Here is a 26713-nt window from a genome sequence, read left to right as displayed (position 1 = left end):
TGTCCCCCCTCTTGAAAATTGACCATGTTGTACATTCCCCTGGCTTCCACATACGCACTCAATGTACCCTGTCAACCCACAAGTCCAACATACTGGGGGTGCTCGTCTGACAAGACCCACTGGTTATATCCTCCTTGGGTACTCTGGTTCTCATTCTGCATACCTTGAAACCCACCTTGATTATTTTGGAATCCACCTCCTCTTCCTCTATAGCCTGTACCTCTGCCTCGTGGCACAAACCCATATCCACCTTGATCCATCGTGTGCAGATAATTTGCCTGTGATGTACCCATTGCTTCCTGCATTCCCAATCCTTCTGTGCTTCTCATTAACGCCCCTTCTATGGCAAACTTTGACAATTTTTTCTAAATTAACTTCGCTTCCTCGATTTTCCTATTCTCATCTTTCTCCTTATTTTTCACTTGTAATAACCGACAGTAATGTACTATCGACAGCTGTAGCTCATCCCATGGCTTTGCTTCCATCCCTACTTGTTTTTTCATCTGCCTCTGTACTGGCTCTGGAAACTCCTGTCATAAAATGTGGTAAAATAATGCCACTGTCTTTTCCCACAGCTCGCGAGTTTCAAGCTGCCATTTCTCCTGAATATACTGAATGTAAGCAATAGGATCTTCATCTTCCTTCATCTTATATGTCATATTTGCACCCATATCTGATGTATCAGGGTATTGCGCCTTGAGAGCCATCCAAACATCTGCTCTGCAATTATTAAACAGCGCTCCATCATGCGCTGTGTTCTGTACTGACACACTTGACTATCCCACTCTCCTCCAAATGTCATCAGCCCTCTCCACAAGAATAGCTGCCAGGAGACCTTTTTTGTCCACTGTGGCCAATATGTTTCCACCTGTCATTTTTTCTAATTTGTATATGTATTTCTCTGCGCCCAATGTCAAACTCAGGAGCTTGCACCTTAAATTATCCTTGTCTATCTGCTGCCATGGGATATACTGTGGTCTTGCTCCCCCTTTTTCCAATAAGGGAAACTGAGTGTGCACCCTCCCAGAGTCAGATGACATCATTGATCTATCCATGGCAGAGACGATCGTCCTTGTCTGTCTCCTCATGGGTAACGACCTTATCCTGCTCACATATGGCAGTTTAGTTTATTTATTTATATAGCGCACCTAACGCTGATGTATGTGGACGCGTTACAAGTGGTAACACATAGTTAACATGGCATTCAATACAACATCAGAAGGCTACAATACAGTACTTGGAAGAATTTACAAACATATAACAGATTTGTTAGGTTAAGATATATATACGGATAGCTAGAAGATAGATGCAGTTATTGTGGCTCCTGGGTTACAAGCCCATTTTTTTACATTGTTCCTGAAGCAGTGATACAATGGTTCTACTCTCAATGGTATAGGCAGTGAATTCCAAAGTTTCACTGCTAGTACCGGGAAGCTATTGACTCCCGCTTTCTGGAGCTTGAATCTCGGCACTTTGAGATAATGTAATTGAGAGGTTCTAGTGGGCCGGTCCGAGAGGTTTCTTGAGAATTTACAGGCAAGATATTCTGGAGCTGAGTTCCAGAGGCATTTATGGGTGAGTGCTAACGTTTTAAATGCAATTCTGTCCTTAACTGAGAGCCACTGTACGTTCCATCTTATACAGTAATATGGTGTATTTTTGGGATGTTTAGGGCTGTTCTAAGGGCATTATTTTGTAGTATTTGCAATTTTTTTGAAATGTGTTTCTTGGTTCCAAAGTACAATGCGTTACAGTAATCCAATTTAGATAAAATAAGCGCTCTGGCCATGGGTAGTGTGACTTGCTGTCGACAGCAAAGGTTTACAGGCGTTTATCAGTATGCATGTATATGCTGTGGCAGAGGCTGTTGCGTTGACTTTTCTATTCAACGTTAATGAGGCGTCAAGATAGATATCAAGTGTTTTCACATCCTTTGACACCTTGATGTTGATACCATCAATATTAAAGGATTTAAACTTGTTATCTAGTTTGTTTAGTCTAGCCTGAGAACCCACGAGGAGAAGCTTGGTCTTATCATTTAAGCCGAGCCCATGTGTGGCCCTCCATGCTTGTAGGATTTTGTTCAGCAATTTAGTATCAGTGTCATAGTTCCCGGAGATAGGGATGAGGATTTGGGTGTCATCCGTGTAATTTGTGTAGGTGACACCCAAATAGTCAAGGTTATCAAAGAGGGGCTTGATGGATATATTGTAGAGCGTTGGGGAGCAGGAACACTAAGGTACGCTGAATGTGACTGGCGCAGGATCGGCTGCTGTTTTTGGGGAGAACAGTCTCATGGCTCTATTGTCCAGGAAGGAATGGATCCATGCGATTGCTTCTGCTGAAAAATGAGCCGCTGAGGATAAATGTTTGCACTAGACTTTGTGATTGACCAAACCAAAGGCGGATGAGAGGTCAAGTAAAAGAACGAGTGCTAGTTTTCCTTTATCTTTTAGGTTATCCATCTGAGTTTTTAGGTCTAGCAAGGCTGTTTCAGTACCATGTATTGGTCCAAAGCCTGAATGTCTGAGTCCAAGAAGCTTATTAACTTCAAGGTGTTTCTGTATCTGTAAGTAATCTGCTCTGTCTAGGATTTTCAGCAGGAATAGTACTGTGGTTATTGGTCTATAGTTGGAAGGAAAATCCGAATCGAGATTAGGTGACTCTCCCTTCTCACTGTGCGATCATCCTCTGGGACACTCTGGATACCCTATAGGATCTGGCGTCCTATCTTTAGGCTGTTCCAGATCCGTCCAGCTCACGTCTTTATGCATTTGCAGGCTTCATTCAGTGGTACACACGCTGCCCTAAAACCAGACTCTTTCCTCGTCTGACATGTCTTGTCCCCCAACTAGTGTGACTATCATCCCCTTCACCTTTATCCAGATTCAGTCTGCTTAAAAACAATGCTCTACGTCCATGACTGAACAGATTTTCTTCTTCGCTCCTTAATTGAAGCACTGGGGATCGATCATCGGTTTCATACTCGTTTTTTCGCCTTCACTGTTGATATACCTTATCCATCCTTTCTCTGATGCTTTCCGCATCAAATCTTTCTTCTTCCAATACTACTGTAGATGCAGCTGGCGTTGCTTCCTTTATCGGAAGGAACTCTTCTATTCTATCCCACTGTATTTCTGGGCCTGGCCCTACTGATTTCTCACGAGTGAGACTGGTATCAAGACCTCATCTACTTTTTCATTACATTTCTTCGTCTACTTCTCTTTGCTTTCTAGCATCCCTTCTAAATTCTTCCTCTTGCCTTCGTTCTTCCCTCTCCTTATTCCTTCCCTTCTTTCCTCTTCTTCCCTTTGCCTCTGTAATCTTTTGTCCCTTAATATGTGTGCTTCCTCCTCTTCTCTCTTTGTTTCCCTTCTGCCCCTATCTTCTATCACCCTCTGTCTATTGTCATACTTTCTTTGTTCTTCTGCCTGTTCTTCTTTTCTTTCTTGCTTCTCCTGATATATCTGTTCTTGTCTCTCCCTCCTCTTCCTTTTCTGCTCGTCTTCTTTCAATCTCTTCTCTCGTTCCTCGTCTTTTCTTTCTTGTTCGTCCTTATCTTCTCTTTTCCTAACTTCTTCAATACTTTTCCCATCTATTTTAAGTAATATCTGTCCTCCCATCCATTTGGTCTGCACGAGCGCTATCTCGTTAGCGTTATCCTTCTCTCCTTTCCGACTCTTAATCTCCCTGTCTATTTCTGTCGACAGATTGGACCGCTCACTCTCTCTTCTTTGTCTTATATGATCTTATCGATCTCTTCTATTCTCTTAATCTCCTCTGCGTTATCGTCACTACTGTAAGTGGGGTGTTCATATATCAGATTACTATACCCTATCGCCGCTTTCAACTCCTTTAAAGGATGTAACACTATTTATTCCATAGTAGCACCTTTTGCTTCGGGTGAGGTAAGCGGAGCGCAGAGCTCACCACCTTCCTCCTTTAGCTTACTAATCATCCAAGGCCTTCCCTTTCTTCTTGGTACATCTTCCAGAGCTCTAGAACCGCTACTCTTTTCTCTAATTTCTTCCCCGTGTACACAGCGTGCAAGTATGTGGTCATGCGTTGCAATACTGCTTTTGACAATGATCCCCCTTGTGGCCATTTTATCTGCCCCACCTTTCAGCCATTCCGCACTATACTGTTTGAGCTTGGGCATGTGCTTTGGTAATGTTTTACATAAGTGCATAAGAGGAGTGTCTCCCATAATGACAAGTCTCACTTAACTGTAAATACTTACCAGTCTGTTAAATAACCTTTATAACTCTGCTTAAAACACCACTCTTCAACATTTTAAAATAACAAATATGACCATGCACCATCAATCGCTGCTCAAGCCTCTAATTTCTTGATTGGCGCCAATCACTTCACTAACCTTAATCACTGTTGCTCCTCTACTTTTAAAACATTTTCACAACTTCTATTGCTCTTCGATATTTTTACTCAACAATTAACATTCAGACCAGTCGAGATTACACATTTATAAACACAGTGAACACTTTATCTCTGTCGTCTTTATTTTATACTCTATAAAGGATTTGAGACGTCACCTTACGTAATACTGATTACACATTTTATGTTTCTGCTCTATCCCCCTTGGGATTTGAGAGGTCTCCTTCTGAAACTCCCTTGAGTCAGGACTCCTAGGCACTACCCTTTCTCTTCACAATATTTGCTGTTACTCAAAAATTATCACAATCCCGTCCCCTTCATTTGCCATTGCCCTTAGTCTACTCACCATTTGTTAATCAACTCGAGGACTTCAGTATCGACTCCTCCTTCAATCCGGCCACTTCATCTTCCATCCACATAGCGCCCATGGAAATCGGGCAGGGATTTCGTCAAAGGGGGACGAGGTTGGAATCATACCAAGAGTTGCACTTGGATTTTGACTTCAAGCAAACTCTCATGACATGGGCAAGGACATAGAGATAGAGAGATGAAGGTTAGAGAGGGCTGTGTCAGGGTGTGAGTCAGCCAGATGTGCAGGAGGAGGAGAGAAGGTAGCGGCAAAAGCCTCAACTGACACACGCTTCATGGGTCGGATGACCTGGAAGGTTGGTGGCAGTGCTGGAGTCAGCTTGACCTGCGGGGAAGAGAGAGAGAGGTGGGAAGAAAGGAGAAAGTGATCAGTCCAAGAGAGAGGAGTGGTGAGAGGGTTAGAGAAGGGGAGGTCTGAGGAGACCTGAACATCCAGGGTGTGCCCTGCAGAGTGAATTGGGCCAGAGGGAAGAATAGAGAGAGAGAGAGACAATCATAGAGGTTGCAAAAGAGTCCTGGACATGGGCTGGTAGCATCCAGAGTGCAAAGGGGGGGTGAACAAGCATGTAAACCACCTTTTTGCACTGCCCCTTTGCAATCTACTGTGCAAATAAGGTAAATGACACATCAGGGACCAGTATACGCAAAAGTGGAAACATAACAGGTTGCTGCCATTTCATTACGTGGAACTCGAAAATGAGCCCCCACTGTGTAATGAGGGAATGCATTGTCAAATCACAGATAAGAGAAAATCTGATGAGCAAGGTTGACAAAAACAATAAGAGTGCAATTTTGTTATGAGGAAATACATTGACAAACCATAGGTAAGAGAAAATTAGGGCTAAAGATGTAAAGGTATTGTCAACAAACTGAAGATTGCATAGTAACCTTGAGTATATACAATAATCATTTATGAACATGTACAATAACACGGAGTACTGATGATACTCTAATAATATAAGTCAAGTGCCAAGGGTTCATATGAACTCTGTTGAGGTCAGTGTCAAGTATCTTCTACTGATGTGCAACAATCACACAAAAATTGTTATAAACCTGCTAACAACATTTAGTTGAGATTTGTAGCTGCACAGAGAGAAGAAACAAAATAACGATGACAGAGCAAAATTGTAAATTAATAAATGAAGTTTGCTATGGGAATGTATGGGCAGACTAGAATGTATGATAGATGTTTTGATTGATTATTATCTGTTAAAGCAAACAGTGTACAAAATGGTATCGTTTGTGACGTACACATCAAGTGGGACTAGCTATCTATGGTTCGAGAAAAATACAAGCAAAAAAGTGTTTCTGATCAAATATGTCTTTCTGGTAATCATCGTAAACATCTGAGGCTCTAGCTATTAAATCATATTTCATATATCAGCAATTTTGATTCTGAGTAATTCAATCAGAACATTTAAGATGGTCCCCCATGTAAGCAGCCCTTCAAGCATAAACAGAAAAGGAGGACTTTAGAAAGCCTGAACCTATTAAAAATGTGATGCCGTACCCAGCTTTCCAAACCACTCGTGTGACTAGACCCAGCCACATTTACCCGAGGTGTTTCCACATTTTAAATGTCTACAATTGGGACGGTGGGTAAGACATATGTTAATTGTAAATTCCCTGCAAATGATAGTCTATCAAAAATACATGCATATTTTCTTTATAGTCCAATTAGGAACACATTACATTTTATTCTGATTTTCAATTTCCAGTTTTCAGTGGCACACTGCAAAGAGTTTTACTATTTACATCAAGATTCTCTCAACACAAATAGATGTAGAGAAGTTATACTTTCGTTGTTTACAGTGCCATGGAAAACAAATAGAGACCTTGAATAGACAACAAAAGCAAACAGTGTAAAATCTACAAACAATTAGAAAAGAGATATGCTTTTGCAAGGGGTTTGGTGGTTCACACATGCAGACTAAAGTAACAAACACAGGGAAGACCAGCATATGTTTTTTACAGAACCGTATGAGAATAGTTTTCCTATTGAAATAAATCACTAAAGACACTCTGTATGAAACGACGGGATACATTATTTTGGAACATGAATTAAATTCAGTACCTAAGTTTAAAAATGGAACCTCTATTGTAATGCATCTGGTACACCACTTACTAGAGATCATTATTATTTTAGGGCACACCAGCTCCACCCCATAAATCTAAAAGGTCCCCTTGAAGAAAGTTTGGAATCATCAAGAACTGAAATAAGTCTGACCATTAGGTCGTCCAGAGATAGCCCTAGGGATGCCTTTTTAATTTGCATTGCAATAATGATTTGAATTAGCACAAGTGTGTTTAAGGACAGTTTGTAAATAGTCATCTTGTATGTTGTCGGCGCATACTCATGGTTAGTATACTGGACAAATATTTATGTTGTACATGTTGGGGAGTGATATGTTATTTAGCTTTAAGTCCTACATTGTTTGGATTATTTTAAGAGTTTTGAATAAAGTTGACTTTTGTGTAATTATCAATAAATGAAAAGTATAAAAAGAAGCATTTGTGGAAGGTGCTTGTGTGTTGTATCGCTTGACCCATGCCTTTCAAAACACATATACTCTGTTATGACTGATGACTGCAGGTGCATTGTGGACAAACAACACAAAATGCTCAGCACATGTTTGATGTGTTGCTGGGGCATTTCCCACAAGATCACAGTTGAAACAGGACACAATACCAGGCAGGCACAAAGTGTGCCCAGTGCCTTTAACAGCGAGGCAAGAGTTGGAGGAACTTCTCCAAGAGATTGTTAAAAATGGCACAATAAAACCTACATAGGCCACATAATAGGTGAGCCCTGTTGTACTTATTAAGAAGGAAAAAGACAAGCTATGCAAGTGCATTGACATGTGTAGCCTCAACAAATCAGTAATCACCACAAGCTATCTGCTCCCCAACATTTAAATTGGGGCTGTCAATGAACAGAGAAATCATCACCCATTTAGTCTTCAGTGGGATGAACAAGCAAAACTTTATTCCAAGACTTGCTCATTTCGGACAGCGTAACATACCATTCCACTACCCAGTCCAACCCGAACCCACACTCCTGATCACCTCACCTTTAAGCAACGAGAAGGATTGACCTCTCGTTATTTTGCATAACTTCCACTTTGTTTTCTCCCGCCTCCACCAGAACAATAAACTCTTTCATATTCAAGCATTGTCTTTTCTCAGTTCTTACTAAGATGTCTCTATTTATTTTGAGTTCACTCCATCATGAATGACAAAATCCAGTCCCATTCTCCTCAGGTGAGGGGCCCTCTTGCGTATTTTCGATGGTGGTAAGAGCCTACTTTGTCTGGCCTGGTCCTAACCAATGCAACCCAAAGACAGCAATTGACAACCTTCACCCAGTACCACTAAATGCTATAAGAGTGCTGATGCTCGCAATCTGTCCCGTGTTTACTGTGCATGCCCTAAACTAGCATTAACAGTAGCAAATAGAATACAAGGGATGTCTTGGTTTTAAATGACTGCTGCAATTCAAAAGATGAAAATAATGTAACTAGAGCTGTACTTGAATACAGACATCCACTTGGTATTCAGTGCTGCAAAACATTCAGTAACTTTCCTTATTTCATTCATTGTACCTACTCTTGTGTTAGGCATACACATGGCAATGCTGTCACCATACACGTTTAAGTTATCATAGTCCGGGCTGCCACACGCTGATGGATCCTCCATTTGTGCTTCCTGTGCCACTACAACTACTTCTCTGGCAATCCCCACAAAATTCACCTGTTTTCCTTTGCACAGGGAATTCTAATGCTCCCCTAAATTTTATTTTGAATAGAGAAATAAGATACACAAGGCATCATATTAGTATTGATTAGTTATGTTTAGAACTACAATAATAACAGCCAAACAGCAGACCTTCATTGGAACAGACATCAATTTTCAAGTTCTTGTGTCAATGCCTTGGTTTCTTTTTGCACCTCTAGGATTGCAAACGAGGCATAGCTGTCAGTGGTTGAGCAAAGGTGAGCTGAGGTAGAGGGCGCTGTAGTTATCACTACAGCTTCACTTCCCCGACACCCCCTGCAACAGCAAGTTAATATTCCTCTTTGAATGAGAAACAAAATGGTGAAATACACAGTGGCAGTAATGTAGGTTTGTTCAGATACTTCTTGGTGAACTGCACACAGGTTATCCCAAAAAACACAAATCGTGACTGTGCGATGTGTCACTTCAAAAATCTGCTTCTCCTCATCTATATCTACATCTATACTGTCTCTAATATTTGCAAACCTTTAATAATATCTGTTACCTTCCTGATTTCCTCTTCAACTATCTTTATCTTCTCAAAAGGTCTTACATTGGCCAATTCTTCAAAAATTCTAAGTGAACTGTTGCCACTTTCCTTTGCAGTACAGGCCAAAAAACATTGAACTGCCTAGTCTCAGTATGCACAGAGAAATGTATATCATCCTCTTGGGGTATCACTAATTCCAAAGGCGTGTCCTTTCCTTCAAATAACAGTATCCTTGCTAAGGTGAAACCTGAAGCCTCTGGTTCCCAGCCAATTCTGTTTCCCACCAACATCATCTGTCCTTTGTCTAGATAAATCAAACATTGCAACTATGGTGGCTGCAAGGGCCATAACTTCCAATTTGAGCCAATATCAAACCACAAAGCAAGGATTATTTCCAGGGCAGAGATCAGGTGACTTCACTTCCCAAACTGCTGTGTGTGTCATCCACTTCCAGTTGCACCCAACCCACGGACAGATGGTATGTGCCTTCCTGGGGTCCACAGACCTTTGATCCTGCCTTGTGCAGTGAATGTGCAGGTTCTTTGTGTCACAAGCCCACTCTGTACTTCTTTCAGATGTTTCTCCATCATCACAGCTGCACTGGTATTCCAGGGTCATTTTCCATCAGTCTTGGCAAGCTGCTGTGCCGCACGTCATCCTTAATGGGAAGCAGTTGGGAATTCAGATAGTCCTTCACTTCTGCGCATGCCATATCCCCTGCAGTTCTTTCCCTACCATCATAACACTATCATAACACTATCATAAAACTATTCCTCAATTGTTGCAATACATCTCGAGTTAATTGAGTGAGGGTGCCTATTAAGTCCAGCTCCACGATATGTGTTTTATTGCTTGAGAGCTCTGCCCCAGATATTATCTCAGTGTCTCAGTGGCCTCTTCAAAACTGTCCACCTGGCTGTCCAAATGTGTCCCTTTACAAATGTCCCAAGGTTCAAGTGCAGTATTTGGCCCATTCCATATTTTATCTACTACTACAATTTTTTGTCATCCCCTGAACAGCTCTTTTCTCTGCTGCTGCAGCCTAATTTCAGCTCCCCCTGTGCAATTAGAGCAATCAGGAAAGTGAGTGGTGACCTGAAAAGCAGATAACGGAACAGTAAATATGACAGTGGGTAAAGTCGCATTGAACAATAAATACCCATATCTTGTTTTATCCAGCTTTCAGATGGTATCATACCACAAGTTCTGGTCATAGATGTGATTATATTTCATAAACCTGCAGAACCGAATCTCTGGTGGTGTTCTGCACTCTAGATCTTCCAAAAAGTGACAATAAGCATAGAGTTGGAACAAACCTTCTCCACTCTGGTTTCATTCTAAGAATCTAGTATTATCAGCAAGTCACATTCTAGGTCTATTGGTCTCCTTGGACTCTTTCCTAATATCCCACTCAAATCTTCTATTTCACTGGTACCACCAACTGATGCATAACATACGGCAAGTTCAACAAGTCTGAAGCCCCACTTACATTATCACCAATCTGTCTATGTGCTTTCAATAAAGTAGCACCTGGTACCTGCGAATACCAATAAATTAGCTAGGAGATCATCCAATTTCTCTTCCTAATGTAAAAAACAGAGTTACAATAATACATAAGGTCTGTGATGTGGGATGGCGCTGGGCATTGTACAGACGATTCTGACATTGTCAGGTTTTGTACTACTGTAGATTAAGTACTATTTCTAACACTAGATAATGTGGTTGTCGGCTGAGCATGTGTCTCTGCGATCATAGCATGGAGGAAGTCTTCATCACTTATTCAATCTGGAATCGCTTCACATCGATAATGGACTATTTCATAAGGACACTGAGCTGGCCGTGGGATAAATCACAACTACACATCTACTCTGACTCCCAAGCTCCTATCCATCCACATTTTCCTCCTTCCCAGTGAACTATAAATCTTCTTTTACACCACGCGTAACTTTGAACATCATCAATAGTAAATAGGTTAGTAAGGTTACTTATCCCTGCTATTTCTGATGCTACAGCATTAGGTAAGATAAAAGATAAAACACAACAGAGTAGCATAAGAGAACCAAACAGATTTTCCATTCTTCAATGGCTACCTACTGCCCATTTGCAGTGGGAGACATGCACCTATGTCCGGTGCCCCTGCACCTTCACAGCTGAATTATAGATCAAGAGGACAACAAATGGCTCCTTCCACTTCCACCGGGGCGGGGGGCGCAGGGCTGACTTCCGCAGGTGGACTTTTATTAGAAGATGGGCTCCTAGTTTTAGTGAATTACCTGGACCACATGGTCCTCCCGAAAGGGCAGCTTTGACCTGTGCGTGGACGAAACTGACCAAAGAAATTAAGGTCCTCAAATACTCCAAAATCTTATCAGACAAATGCAATTTGCTAGACACAGCTGTTACAGGAAGTGATACAATCATACCTCATAAGGACGAAGCCTCATTTCTTATTTGGAGTACTTCACATGCTGAACAATACTAATTGGATAGCTTCTGGGCACTTCAACACTGTCTCCTGACATAGTTTTGCCAGCTTATTTTTCTCCACTCCTTCTCTCTACTGCTCCCGCGGAATGGGGGTGGTATAGGCAATATAAATTATGCTGTATACTAAGAGTAGATAATAAAGCCTACACAACATTAATCACAAAATATGTACCTTGGTCACTGTTAATAAAAATGTGCACCCAAATCTGGCGATGAAATGTGATTGCGTCTGACCTTTTGCATGGGAATGTTTCAACCCATCCAGAAAAACATCAAGTAGATATTGCCAATTGTTTCACTGCTGCAATTGCATGCAGTCTATCTGGAGGCCTACAAATGAGCCATACGCAGAGAGGGGGTGCGCCTTAGCTAGAAGGGACTGTCTTGCATACATTATTTTGCTTGCAAATTATATTTCTTTGACAATATTCCTGAGCCAATCTGGTGGAATCTGGTGCATAACACAAGCAATTCAGTAACATCACAATTCCATCTCATCCTACATGTGTTTCTACATGATATAATCTTGTAAGGTGGGAAATTGCAACATTGGGAGCCACTAATCAGCCCTGTGCATCTCTCCACAGCAAATCTTCATGTAACTGACAAACCTTTCACAACCAATCCTCTTGTTCTATGGAGGGGGCATTCTCTTGTATTGCAGTCAATTTCTACAAAGGTTAATTATGGGGATTGTAATGGACTGACTTTGACTGCAAACACAAACGTCACTGCTGTCTCTCGGTGATGGATGATTTGTCTGTCTGGTCTGCAACATCATTACCTATATAAGACACAAATGTTCTAAAATAACAATTCATATGCAGTCCTGTGTGCATTACTCGTGTTCATATTTGACACAGAATGTCTAATTATTTCAAGCAGTCTTTCACGGAAAAGAGAGTACAATATCGACTGGAGGTGTGTTTATCACCCACTAACCTTTTTACATTTTTTTAACCATATTTTCACTGTTTTTTTATGGTTGAACATTTTCTAGTTAAACTTCTGTGACGATTTCATAGTGGGCTGCAGTGCATTATAATTTCAAATGAAAACATATACACATGATTTCTGCTGAAAATGTTTACATATACAATGTAAAAGCAAACACCTGAATACTACAAAATCCTTACCACAGCTTATTGGGTCATCTAAGGCCTGATGAGCAGCACACTTGACTACCCCTATTCCTCCGGTAGCATAATGGCATCCAATAATGCCTTTACAAATTTCCCATTCTTAATGGGGGTTCCAGTGGACGTTAAGAAGGCTCGCTGTTTCCAAGGTTGGCCATAGTCATGGCTATGCCAAAGGCATACTGCAAAATCAGAATACATGTTAACTGACTGATGGGCAGCTAACCGACAGGCCCGCATGAGAGCCAAGAGTTTACCTGGGGCAGTTTTCCACTCTCCACCACCTCTCCCAGCGCACAAACTGCATAGCCCACAAGAAACTTCCTGATCTTATCTCAATATCAAGAACAATCCATAAAATATTCGAGGTCTGATTCTGACAAAGGCACGTCTGTTAAGTCTGTTCAGTGCATCATTAAACAGTTGGTAATGGCAGCACACTCATGAGCAGTGCTGTCATGGGCTTACCGGTTTAATGGCATGGGGCGTTCAGAACTGGGCACAGAGTCAAGGTTATATTGGAAGGGTTCAATAGTAGTACTTTATATTTACTAGCCCTCCAGATGGTCAGGTCTAAGTCTTGGGGTCACATGACAAGTTTGCTGGTCCGGAAACAAGGGTGCTGCTATGCTCACCGGCACCCTTATTTACGGACCAGCAAACTACGTGTTTGCCTGCTGGAGCGCTGTGTCCGACAGGTCTGACCCTGCCGGGCACAGCGGTAACAGTCGGTTAATGTTAATGTTAAAGGGCATTTGTACTGCGCACTATCACCACCAGAGTGATCCTCTGGCGAATCTGAAAGAGGGGAAAAAGGGAGGGCGAGTTAGTGGGAGGAAGCTGGAAAAGTGCAATGGAGCAGTGATGTTGGGCTTGGGGTGTTTGCGGCCGGTAGTCGTTGTGTACTGTTGTTTGATTCTATGTGTGTTTTATGTTTTGTTGTTGCAATGTAGTGAAGTTTGTGCGGTTTGTTGTGCTGTAGGTTTGTGGTTGCGTTTGGTTTGGAGTTTGAGAGGTGCATGCAGAGGGGGAAATTGTTAGTGGATTGATTAGTTGTCATTTCTGTCTCAAAGTGAGGCGCTGGGTTTGCGTAATCTCCCCAGACCGGGTGTGGGAACATTTCTGCGCATCTGTCCTGATCTGGGCTTGTCCGCTACTCAGAGTCCTCTGTACAGTTAAGTGTCAAGGTGTGTTAACACTGTTTTACATGTGGTGCCGACACGTGTTTCGACCGCAAAGGTCTTTATCAAGGCTACCAAGGTTTGAAGAAGGTTCATAAAATAGATTGCATAATCATAATTGGTGGAGCGTGCAGAGTGATTAATAGTGAAGTGTTGAATTCATTTATAGTGAAGTGATACAGCGTAAGTCGTTGTATGAAGCATTACACTGGTTGATCCAGGTTTATACATTAAGCAGAAAAGAAACAATATTATTCAGATATGTTTCAGTATGAAGGCATCATTTAAAATCATGAAAAACATTCGTTCAGTTCAATTTTTATAAGATCAAGTCAAGGGAGAAAAATATCAAGAGGGAGAAAAGGTTGGTGAGCAGATATTAGTATGTTTTCCAGATAAGGAGAGATGTCAATGTCCTGTGTTATGGGGTGGTAATGGGTAAGCTCACCTGGTTGGTGTAAGTCCTTAATTAGGTTGGGGTTTTGAGTGAAGAGAGTTCTCTCGGTGCCCAAAGATGTCCTTAGGTGCTTGGGGAGCAGAGGTTTTAAGTCAGGGCTCCTTGTAGTCATCACAGGTTGGTGCCTGGGTATGTTATGAGAGAAAATTAGTACATATGTTCTGAAGTCATGTGCTCATAATTAATGCTATATCGGGAGTCTGTGGCGGGTGGGATGCTGTGGGGGAGGTGGATCGTATATGGCCGGGGTAACTGGCATGGCAGATGGGCCCCAGGATGTATATTACGGTTGATTATGGGCATGTTACTCTGGTGCTGTGGGTTTAGGAAGAAGTGGTTGAAAACCTTATCTGAGATGATCATGGTGTGAACCGCAGTGGGGAACTGAGGTGGTCAGCGTGTGTGCATGTTCAGATGGCCTCTCCTGTGGTCGGCTCGGGGGCTGGGTGCGTCCGGGGTGCTGGGGCTGAGTGTGCCTCAAAGGGCTGGCGCTAGATGGGGGTCGAGGTAGCATGTGGTTGTGCCGTGCCACTGGCTAGAAAGGAATGTGTAGTGGCGTAGATGCAGCGTCCCGGTGGGTGGAGGTAAGGGCACATGGTGGTGGGCCCATGAGGATACCAAGTGGTTAGTGTGGTCATGCAGGAACCAGTGTGATAGGCCACTGTGTCCTGCAAAAGGTTCGCCGTTGGGGATCAGGGTAAAACTGTGTGTCCCGTGGGGTTGGCTGGCGTAAGGGAAGGAGAAGGAGAGGCTCCCAGAGGGTTACCCGGGCACCTGAGCCCTCTAGGAGCCTTCACTATAAATGAACTCAACACTTATGATTATGCAATATGATATTTTATGAACCTTCTTCAAACCTTGGTATCCTTGATAAAGACCTGTATGGTCGAAACACGTGTCGCCACCACATGTAAAACAGTGTTAACACACGTTGACAATTGTACAGAGGACAGTTGAGCAATTTATGAAGAAAAAGACAAAAGCCAACTGAGATCACAGGAGCAGGGGTCCGGCGGTGATAAGCAAAGTGTTTGGCCCGTTCCTGAGCTGCGAGAACACTGCAGTTGGTAGTGGCGGTACAGTCTCTTACCGCCGAAGTACAGTTTTTGAAGCAAGAAAACATGGCGCTTCGGCAACTAGTTAGAACTCCCCATTGCTCGGAATTTCCACCAGGACCCTTACCTGGTGGCAAATTTGATGGCAAGCCGCACAAATTAAAGGAATTCTTGGAAGGGTGTACCATCCAGTTCACATTCAAAGCTGGATTCTTCCCCAACGATAGAGATAAGGTGGGTCATATGATCTTTAACCTTACGGGGGCAGCCCTTGCCTAGGCTACCCCACTGGTGACTAACAATAATCCCATTTGGGCTGCTATCCCGCCTTTGCCAATAGTTCACGGCCCATGTTTGGAAGACAGGAAATTACGGTTTCAGCCCAGGAACATTTGTTAGATTTCAGACAGCAATCCCAAGACCTCCTCACTTTTATTACCAGATGGCAGCCGACTCACCCTGTCCTGATGTTGCCCTCATCACTTTGTTCCGCAGAGGGCTCACAGAAGAATTAAAAGACGAGGTTTCTCGAGTTCCTCGACCTGGGAATCTCAAAATCACTAATATCCTCGACAAGGGAAAACCTGCCCTCCTCCTCCTCCTAGACCTCTCAGCAGTGTTTGATCTGGTTGATCACAAGACCCTCACCAATTACCTCGGGCAGGCTGCACACTTCTCTAAGCACGCAGCAACATGGGTCACATCCTTCCTTGAAGGCAGAGCTATGAAAGTGTTCTCCGACATAGCTAATGCAGAACCCACTATCATTCACTGTGGTGTACCACAAAGATCCTTTACTGCCCCCACTCTTTATAATCTTTTTACCAAGCCTCTCTTTGATAAACTGGATGCACTGGGGATCACATATACAAACTATGCTGATGACACCCAAGTGCTCCTTCCCGTTACAGGGATCTATCAACAAGACGCCACTACCCTATAGCAAATCTACTCCACCATATAAGCATGGATGGCCACTAACAGTCTCTGCCTTAATGGGGACAATACCGAAATCCCCATTCTTGGGCAAAAGTCCACACTAGCCAATCTTGACTCGTCATACCTTAACTTCTGCATCGACAACAGTGTCATCCCAGTACTAGCCTCTGTTAAAACTCTCGGAGTACACATTGATGCTACGCTATCCATGGATAAACAAGTTAGTGCCATTGTCTCAGCCTCTGCCCTGAGCACGAATCTGATAAATGCTATAAAACCGTTTCTAACAAAGGACAACTGCCTCGCCATTGCCAGAGCCACTATAGGAGCCAAACTGGACTACTGCAATGCTCTCCTAGCCGGCACCTCCAAAAAAACCTAGCAAGACTCCAAACCACCCAAAACAACTTGCTCATTGCTGCTCTTAGTATACCAAAAAGAGACCACATCACACAAGCAAGAAAGACCGCTCATTGGCTCCCAGTCAAAGACTGCATCACTTTCAAAATTCTCACAACCACACACAAATGTATCACCCACTCAGCTCCCGCATACTTTGTCAGACATACTAACCAGAGCACAATCTACTAGGCCCACTAGACTATGCTACACTAACCAACTCACTGTACCACGCATCAATAGGGCCAAGGCAGGAGGTATTGGATTTCTCTATCTCGCCCCCAAGCTCTGGAATGCACTCCCTACTGCCCTCAGAGCTGAAACATCTCTCCATGCCTTTCGCAAAAATCTCAAAACGGCTCTCTTCAATTAACTATCCGCTCTCACACACCCACCTGGCACACTCCGCTAAGATTTATACTATCCCATTCCAGTCTTCCTATATGTAATTTTATGTCGCAAAGCTATAATCACCCTCTGTAACAACCCCCACGATGCCCTTGGGGCTGCTGTATGTATCTATGTATGTAACTAAGCTATGAGCAACAAAGTAACAAGTGCCACGATGCCTACGGGCTGCTGTGCGCTCAACAAATGTGAATAAATAAATAAATAAATAAATAAATAAGACTATCTAATACAAGAGCGACATCAGGAAAAACGAAGAGGCCGGTCTAACCGTAGTAAGCCGGAATTCACTCCTACCACAGCCAAACCTCTAGCAACTGAGGAGCCGATGCAATTGGGGGCTGCCCGGGGTCCATTGTCCAAGAACCAGACGGAGGACTCTGGGTTTATGTATGTACTGTGGATCCAAAGATCACTTCACAGTGACAGAGAAACACCAACGCCCGGTCATAGGGCCAACCACGACTCGAAAGCAATCAGACGGTTACCCACAACTTTCGCCTTCCTATCCTAGTACAGGTCCCCAGGATTCCCTGATGGTGGTTTTATCCATTTCCTTTATGTGGGACGATTACAAGGTGGGCAATGTCCCAGCTCTGATCGACAGCGCAGCTGCAAGCAAGTTTGTAGATGACCAATGGGCTAGCACGAATGGCGTCCGACAAGCCACCAAATCTGTAGCAATCCCAGTTGAGTCAGTGGACGGTAGTCCGCTGATATCTGGCCCTATTTGAGAACAGACACTTCCTTTACGAATGAAGATCCAAACTCACGAGGAGGACATTGTGTTAGTTATAAACAAGGCTGCACATTATCCCGTTATTTTAGGCCTTCCCTGGTTGAGGGTTCATAACCCTTATATGAATTGGAACACAGGAACTTTCTTCTTGAGAACTGAACACTGCCTTGCTCATTGTTTAGATCACGGGGCGATAGGTCATCATACTCCATCTCTGAACTAGGTTACGAACTTCAATACCACAATTGTGAATCATGTCCAAGAGAAAGTATTTCAAATATCGGATTACTCCAAACTTCCACCTCATCGAAGAGATGATTGTTCAATCAATCTGATTCCGGACCAACCCATCCCATTTGGTCGGATGTACATCTTGTCAGCTAAAGAAAAGGATGTTTTGAAGGAATATCTCCAAACCAACCTCCGCAATGGCTTGATCACTGAATCCACCTCCCCTGCCGGGGCATCCCTATTTTTTATCCCCAAGAAAAACACAACGGAACTCCGTCCGTGCATCGACTTCAGGGGTCTGAACAAGATAACTATTCCAGACCGATACCCAATGCCATTGATCCCCGATACCCTGGAATCAGTCAAAGGCTCTGTTATCTATACCAAGCTGGATCTTCCAGGGGCCTATCATTTAATCCGGATCCGACCTGGCGATGAATGGAAAACGGCATTCCGCACACCATTTGGGCATTTCGAGAAATGCCCTTCAGACTTTCTAATGCCCCTGTCGTTTTTCAACAGTTTATGGACCACCTGTTTACCGATATATTACTACATTTCGTTATCATCTATTTGGATGAAATTCTGTTTTTTTCAAAGACCCAAGCAGAGCACATTATTCATGTCCAGGAGGTGTTAAATCGTCTCCAGCTAAATCAACTTTTCTGCAAATTGGAAAAATGTGAGTTTAATAAATCTCGAGTCACATATCTTGGGTATATCCTGTCCCAAGAAGGTGTTGCTATGGACCCGGCTAATGTTTCAGCTGTCCTGGAATGGCCTACGCTTACCTCCGTTAAAGATATCCAGCGATTCCTCGGATTTGCACATTTCTATAGGAGGTTTATTCCTGAGTTTTCCGCTGTCATCCTTCCCCTTACCTCCCTCTTCAAGAAGGGGGTGCCTTTCGTTTGGTCCAAGGAGGCCCAGGATGCGTTTGATTGCCTGAAGACCCAATTTACAACAGCACCTGTTCTACTTTCCCCAGATCAGTTCAAAAGATTTATTGTTGAGTCAGATGCTTCAGACCAGGTGCTAGGAGCAGTTCTTCTGCAGGAAGACAAGCATGGGATGGAGCGCCCTGTGTCATATCTCTCGACGACACTTTCTCCTTCCGAGATGAACTGCACAGTCTTCCAAAAAAAATAACTCTTGGCCATCAAACGCTCCTTTGAAGAATGGAGGCATCTTCTATTGGGAGCGCAAAATCCTGTCGAAGTACGCACCGATCACCATAATTTGCGTGCTCTACAATATGTTCAAACTAGGAATAGCCGGCAAGCCAGATGGGCCCATTTTTTCTAACAATATTGTGTTTACTTTTATCCCTGGCAGAACCAATCTACATGCAGATGCCTTGTCCCGAAAGGACCCAGCTCTGTTTTCACAATTTCGCTCAGAACCATTGTTTCCGAAGGCAGTTTTCATCCATGTGATATCCGATTTTCTCAACCAGGTGCAACTAGGATCCAGGAACCTTGAGGTTGACTGTCCTCTTCTTCTTTCCCGTTATCATTTGGTTAAGAAGGATGGTCGATTCTTTAAAGACAGAAAATTGTTCATTCCCACTGTTGCCCTCCAGAAGCAGGTTTTACGTTTGTGTCACGATGCTGTAGCGGCCAGACAAAGGGGTACCTGGAACACGGCCAAACTTCTTCAGCTGTATTTCTGGTGACCACCGCTGGTGACCGACGTTCAGGATTATCAATCCAAGAGTTCCCACTCTGCCCCGTTAGGTACAATGACCAAGATGCCTATTCTAGATCGTCCTTGGCAAATCATCTTGACTGATTTCATTGTGGACTTGCCCCCGTCTCGGGGCTTTAAGGCCATGATGGTTACTAACGATTCCTTTACCAAGATGGCACACTTTATACCCTTACCCAGGGTTCCTTCAGCTGCCCGGATGGCACGGGTCTTCATCGATCGTATCTTTTCCCTTAATGGTCTCCCTGACACCATCATATCGGATAGGGGGTCCCAATACACCTCACGATATTGGATGCAAGTCTGTTCCATGTTGCAGATCAATCGAGCATTAAGTTCAGGGTTCCATCCTCAGACCAACGGTCAGACTGAAAGACTCAATCAAACCCTTGAGGGCTATCTACGGTGTTATATTTCCTCCTCACAAGATAGCTGGGCAGACCTCCTGCCCCTTGCTGAATTCGCCTACAGTAATGCATCTCACACTTCCGTAGGTGGGAGTCAATTTTTCTGTTCCTATGGTTTTCATCCCAGCTGCTTTCCGACTGCTACTCCTTCGGCAACCCCGTTTCCAGACATTGATGCACTGGTCAATCTCATCCAGCAAGGTAATCGATCAGCCAAATCTGCTCTTCTCGCAGCTCAGGAACGGGCCAAACACTTTGCAGATACCGCCGGACCCCTGCTCCTGTGATCTCAGTCGGCGATAAGGTGTGGTTGGCCTCACGCTTTCTTCCTCGACATCTAGTTCCTTGGAAGCTGTCCCCCCCGTTACTTTGGCCCTTTTCCGGTGCTGGTGTTGCGGGTCACGGCTGCCTTTCGCCTTCCTCTGTCCTGCTCACGGATTCATCCAGTTTTCCTTGTCTCCCAGCTCAAGAAGGATGTTCCTGATAGCTTTGGTTGGGGTTTGGTTGCTCGTCCTCCCCCTGTGGTTACCTCTTCTGGTCCTGAATTCGAGGTTTCCGGAATTTGCAATTCCCACTTCCATCGAGGGGTCTTACAGTACCTGGTGGACTGGAAAGGTTATTCACCTGCGGATCGCTCATGGGAACCTTTGTCTGTGGTGCATTCCCCCTGTTTGCTCCGCAGATTTCATCTTCTTCACCCAGGCAAGCCGGGCACACCTACCCTTCGGAGGGGGCATACTGTCATGTCCCATAGCAACAGATGGTCCTTATGGCACCGGTGGAAAGGGATAGGATTGATTTCCCCAGATTTTCCCAAGATGGCGTTATTGAGATGGTGCAAAGTTCCAGTTTCCAGTAGAGCCTCTAGGTGGCTGGCGATGCCCCTGTTGTCAAGGAGCCCATTTCTGTATGCAGGTCCCGAGCAGCGTTGCGTTGATACTCTCACCCTAGCTACGCTCCGTAAGTTTGTCATCCACCCTCTGTGTGTGTGCTACCTTAGTCTTCTTTTGTATCCTTTCCCTAAGCTTATCCTTTCCTTCTTGTTCCCCGATCCGTAGGCAGTCAGCCTCTTTCCGATGATCGGGATTCCTGCGGCGGCTCGGTTCAACTTACCCGCAGCGGCTCAGATCCGCTGACACTTCTCTTTTGATCACCTCTCTCAACCAAGGTATTAGTTTAGTCAGATCCAGGGACTTAGAAAGTATATTTGGAATTCGCCTCATTTTTGATAACCCTTGCAATACCTTTTGTCTGCTCTAGCGCCCTTGGACAAACGCCGCTGGGTTGCCAAGACAACCATTCTCATCTTGCGCAAACACGGAAGTATGTAAGCGGCTAGACGCAGCAGTCTGCAATTCCTCTCCTTCACCGGCAGAATACACCGACACAGGTAGAGAGACTCTGCTACGCTATTCTAACCATTCTAGCTGTATCTCGTATATCCTACACTTACTCTTCTTCTACCTGTTTCTCAGTGAGTTCTACTTCCACAGAAACACACAGATCTTGTACGAAGATATAGCAGTTACCTTCTTGTGCATGCATCCCCGACGCCTTAGACATCCAGGTAAGTTCAATTCTATTCGTTCCCCATTACCACAAGTAAAAATAAGAGTCCTGATCTTAGCCCTTACTTTCACAGAACAGAAAGAGACAGCGTAAAGAGCATCCATTGCATCCAGTACCCTGAAATCAAACACATTTCGCCAGCACAGGACAACATTGAGGAAGCCATTTCAGCTCTCTTCTGCAACAGGGTTTTCTTCCCCAGAGGGTTTCCCTGGAAACCCAGGGTCCACTTGTAGGACACTCTTCAGGAGCAGCCGGAGGATTCTCCTCTCATCCCCGACAGCGGTGTTGATCTAGGTAGATGGATTCCTTTGAATTCAGAGATAGTAGAGCTTTGCCATAACAAAGTTTAATACAGCATAACAGTATCAAAACCAAATTTGTAGGAATCATTCCTCTTTTCACGGGAGGGATAACAGCTTCCCTACTGCTACATATATCAAAACCTATCGATTCTTTTGTGACAACAGAGGGGCTGGAAGCTCTATAACTATGTTTTTTTCAATTGAGTCACATCCCCCTCCTGACACCATTTTTAAGGAAGGCATGGTATGAAAGTAAGACAGACACAACTGCAAAGTGGGTGAGATAAACACCTAATCTAAACCTAAATCTAAGATGGGAGCAAGCTACAACCATCAAATCATGGTTTAAAAAAACATGTTTTATTGGTTTCACACATTAACACCTTTAACATTGACATCAATATACTCACAAAACTTCTACATTCATCCATTAAAATTAAACAGAACATCATTTCAACCATTTTCCTACATTATCTGTAAATTGTCCTCACTTTATCTAATAAATAGGATTACACAGTCCCTACCAATGCAATGTATTTCACACGCTATTAATCCTTGTCTTTAAGCACAAACTCCACTAATTTTATAGCTGCTAAGACCAAACTTGGTTCCTTCTAATAAAACCCAGTAGTATTGCCTCCAAAAATCTTGACCGCACTCCAACTAGGGCTTTAAAAGAGGTTATTAAATGAGAGTTTCGACACTCCCCACTTCCCTACAGTAACTACATTGTGAATTTGCCAAGTCAATTTTATTTCTCGTTAATTGAACTTCTCATGTAACAAGGATGTTCAGCCTACATCTAAGCAAGAGGTCTCTGTAGCATAGCGATAGGAATTTAAGTTGGTTCAGACCCCTTTGCTCCATACTTAAAAGTGGTCTCAATGTATCTCTACCCCTGGTCTCAATAGTTTCGATCCAGTCTAAGTACTGTAATGTTTTTTCACTTTTGCTGGATTTGAAACTAGATACCTCAGTTCAATATCCTTATCTGCCAGAATTGTCTCCACCTTCAATCACCATCTGGTCAGACTCCCTTCTTGCTCTGCCTTTTGTGGATTGAGAATATAAAAGGGGTTGCAGTAGCCACAAGAGTGAATTTCCTATATAGTGACATGGTTTTCCATAGCACCATCGAAGCCAATGATTGCAGCCGCAATTCATATTGTATAGAGACCATTGGAAGAGAATTTGGCAGTTTCAAAATCTTCAGTGCAAAAAAATAGTCCCCAGACTATTCCACGTTAAGTTTGCATTGCTTCCGCACCATACATTAGAATCTGAACAACTTTCTGTTGGTAAAATGTAATGAGCAGCATCATCGAGAATGTGTCATATCGTCTATGTAACGCAGCACCCGATATTGCCAGCTTTTTTACTTTAGCCCTTATTGACAGATATTGACCTTTGTCATCTATGTTCTTGTTTATTACAACGCCCAGGTAAATCATAGATTCAATCACCTCAAGTTCTTGGGTCCTCCAATCTCCACACAAACTTAACCCTATGTTTCCTGTGCGCAGACAGCATGGCCATGACCTTGGATTTCCCCACATGGATACTCATGCCATTCTCTTTCAGGTATTCATTAAAGGCCTCAATCCTTCTTGTAGACCAATGTGGGTTTGGTCCAAGAATACGAGGTCATCAGCAAACAGTATCCAAGGGACCTCAGTCTAGTTCACGCTGGGTGCAAATGCTCCAACTGCTTTTTGGGATTCAGTCAGGTCTGATACATATAGACTGAAAAGCAGGGGGGCCCAGGTACATCCCTGCTTCAGACCACGATATGTAGGGATCTTCCTTGATAGGAGGCCCTTAGCGGATAACCTTATTTGAATAGACGTGTTTGTGTACAGGGCCTTTATGGCCTCCAACAGGTCGGTGGGGAACTTCCATTTTCTCAATTTGGACCATAAACGTTCTCTGTTTACCCCATCGAAGGCCTGTTCAAGGTCCATGAAAGCCATCTAAAACACATGTTTTTGACTCCAACACCCTCTTCTTTACGATGTTAATGATCAATAAGTTCAGTGAAGTCCCAACTCCCTTCACAAACCCAGTTTGTCTTGAGTCCAATATCTCTGCTTTGTTTGCGCATGCAGTTAAATCACATAACAGGAAGGTTGCAAACAATTTTCCCAGGGAATCAAGAAGGGCGATGGGGAGATAGTTTTTCAGATCCGCCCGATCACCCTTCTTGAAATGGGGACTATATTGGCTTAGTGCACATTACTTGTTTAAACATGGTCACCACCATTCCTCCCCATATCCCTATGTTCTTTTTTAGGGCCTGGTTAGACAATCCATCTAGGCCTACTACCCTCGAGGAACCAATGCTGCCTATCATTAATCTAGCTTCTTCCTCATCAAATGTGAATTCCCATCTCTTTCCACTCCTCACTTCTCCTGCTTTCTTTATATCCTGGGTAATAGCGAACAGTGCAGAATAGTGAGATACCCATCTTTCTTCACTTACTAGGCCCATTGTATGTGCTGGTCTAAAGTTACCTCCAGTATTCAGGAGTTCCCATAGATTTCTTGTATTTTTTGCACAAACAATTTCTAGCATTTGTTCGGCGTCCTTTTGCACTCTCAGTGTCCTGGACGTTGGCAGACTGTTACAGTATTTTTGTTTCTTTGCTTAAATCTTCTCCTTCATCAATGGACATCCTTCCCTCCTTATCCTCCTAATATCAGCCCTCAAGTTTCTTCTCACCCCTACAAACCGCAAATCATAGGCGTGTTTTGGGAGCATGTCTATTTTCCCATCTTTGCTACTCACTTGTCTGAAATCTTTAAGGATCCATAGGTAATACACATTTTTCGGGTTTTCTTCTATCGCGCACCCATATTGATTCACAACATTTACAACATCATGCTGCCTAAGCATCAGCCTATTCTTTCCCCATGTTACCTCTACTGGACCCATTTTTCCAACAGCTGAACCGGGTTCGTAATAAATAAGGAAATAGCCAAGAGGTCATAGTCACTTAGTGGCTGTTTTACAATTTCAAATCTTTCAATCCCTTCACTCATATTTTTCAACAAAAGCAATAGTCCAAACAGGATCTCTGCGTGCCTCTTCCCCATGTACATGCACCTGGCCTGTCTCCTTCCGTTTGTGCATTAAGCATGCACAAATCTCTGGATTTAGTATCTGTAAACCAACTTCGTGCTCTATCGTCCATTTCCGATTCTTTCATTGCCCAGCCTTCATTATTCAGCAACCAAATGTTCAGGTCCCTGCATATGATAATCCGGGCATCTTCCCATTCTATCATGGCTTTGTCAACGTAGTTCATTATTGATTTAATGAATTTCTCTTTTCAGGACATATTCACCCTCCAATATATGTTGACTAACAGGTACTTGGCTTTCAATAAATGGGATCCCCTACTCAGTTTTAGAATTTGCACATATGGACTCGGGTGTTCATGGCTGATTATTGTTAACCAAACATCCACTTTTATCAGCGTCAAGAGTCCCGAGTAGGGTCTCCCCAAAAAGCCTTTACAGGCTGGATGATTTAAGTGTGCTTCATAGCCTTCACATAAGGGGGTTGATCTGAGCCATGTCTCTTATAAGCATAATATATTATATTGGCCCAGCGTGAAGGAGTTGTTAGCAAATAGTTACTTAAATCCTCTTGTATTCCATGATCCAATAAGGAAGCTATGATCATCTCGATGGCAATCAGTCTATTCTTGTTTGGGGTTTCCCAACGCACCAGCTAGCCAATCCTGATTGGATGATTTATCACATTTCTTCTTTTTCATTTAAGAATCACAGTCAATCCTTTATTTTTTCTTGGGTTTTCTATGGTGACTTTTTTTGAAAAGTGTAATTCCTTTTTCTTTGCAATTTCCTTTTCCCCAATTTTCCCTTTTCGGCCTACTGGATTGGACCTAGAGCAGGGCTCAATCAATACTTTTTCACTCGCCTCCTCCCAACTTGCTTTAATCCTTTCCTGGTGATCACTTAGTTCATATCCCAGTGGCAGGAGTTTATCACTCTGGGCTAACAAGACCTCCTTAATTGATTGAGAGTCCAGATGTAAGATCACCCAGTCCATTTTCCTCTCTACCACAAACTCCACCACCCTAATATCCTCAGTTATATGTCTGAGTGGCAGAGTAAATTGCAGTCATTTCATAACATTTCTCCCGATTAAAATTGGAGCATTTGGACCTGAAATAATTCTTTCCTGGTAAACTTTCACATTTTTCTCTACTGTAACTTGTTCGGATTTCATGTCATCGAGCCCCTTTTGTCTCTTTTTCCAGATTCTCTCTGGACAATCTCCTCTACTTGTACTTTCCCCCGTCAACCTTTTTTCTTCCATTGTTTTAAATGGAGAGCCCTTCTTTCTTAATGGTAGTTGAAGAACTTGATCTGTAGATTTCATGTTTGAACGTCTCCGTTTTGTGGTAACTTGGACAACTTGTCTTTCAATTTCTGCCCAGTCCGATAGACTTAAGTTGTTCCACTCCACATCTTCTTCCTCCATATCCATTATTTCAATTAAGTCGCTTAGACAGGTTTCAGAGAGGGCTTCATCTTCCACTTGTACTTCTGCTATTCTCTGATCAGAATGTGTCGGATTAGGATTATTAACTGTGAGATCAATTTGGGGTAGCGCCAATTCTCTTCTTGGACGCTATG

At 43.2% G+C, this 26713-nt stretch overlaps 1 long non-coding RNA gene across 1 annotated transcript in view; it reads right to left on the bottom strand.

Moving 5' to 3' along the window:
* LOC138510429 (uncharacterized) overlaps positions 1-26713 on the bottom strand; it is a 57923-nt gene that overhangs the window by 7548 nt on the left and 23662 nt on the right. Inside the window, exon 2 of the long non-coding RNA XR_011280385.1 lies at positions 4739-5086. This is a non-coding gene — a long non-coding RNA (uncharacterized lncRNA). The remainder of the gene's footprint in view (positions 1-4738; positions 5087-26713) is intronic.

The sequence above is a fragment of the Ambystoma mexicanum genome, chromosome 6p (genome assembly GCF_040938575.1).
Source record: "Ambystoma mexicanum isolate Mex_15411 chromosome 6p, UKY_AmexF1_1, whole genome shotgun sequence".
Lineage (NCBI taxonomy): Eukaryota > Metazoa > Chordata > Amphibia > Caudata > Ambystomatidae > Ambystoma > Ambystoma mexicanum.
Note: the sequence above shows the minus strand (reverse complement) of the source record. Positions and strands in the feature narration are given on the sequence as shown.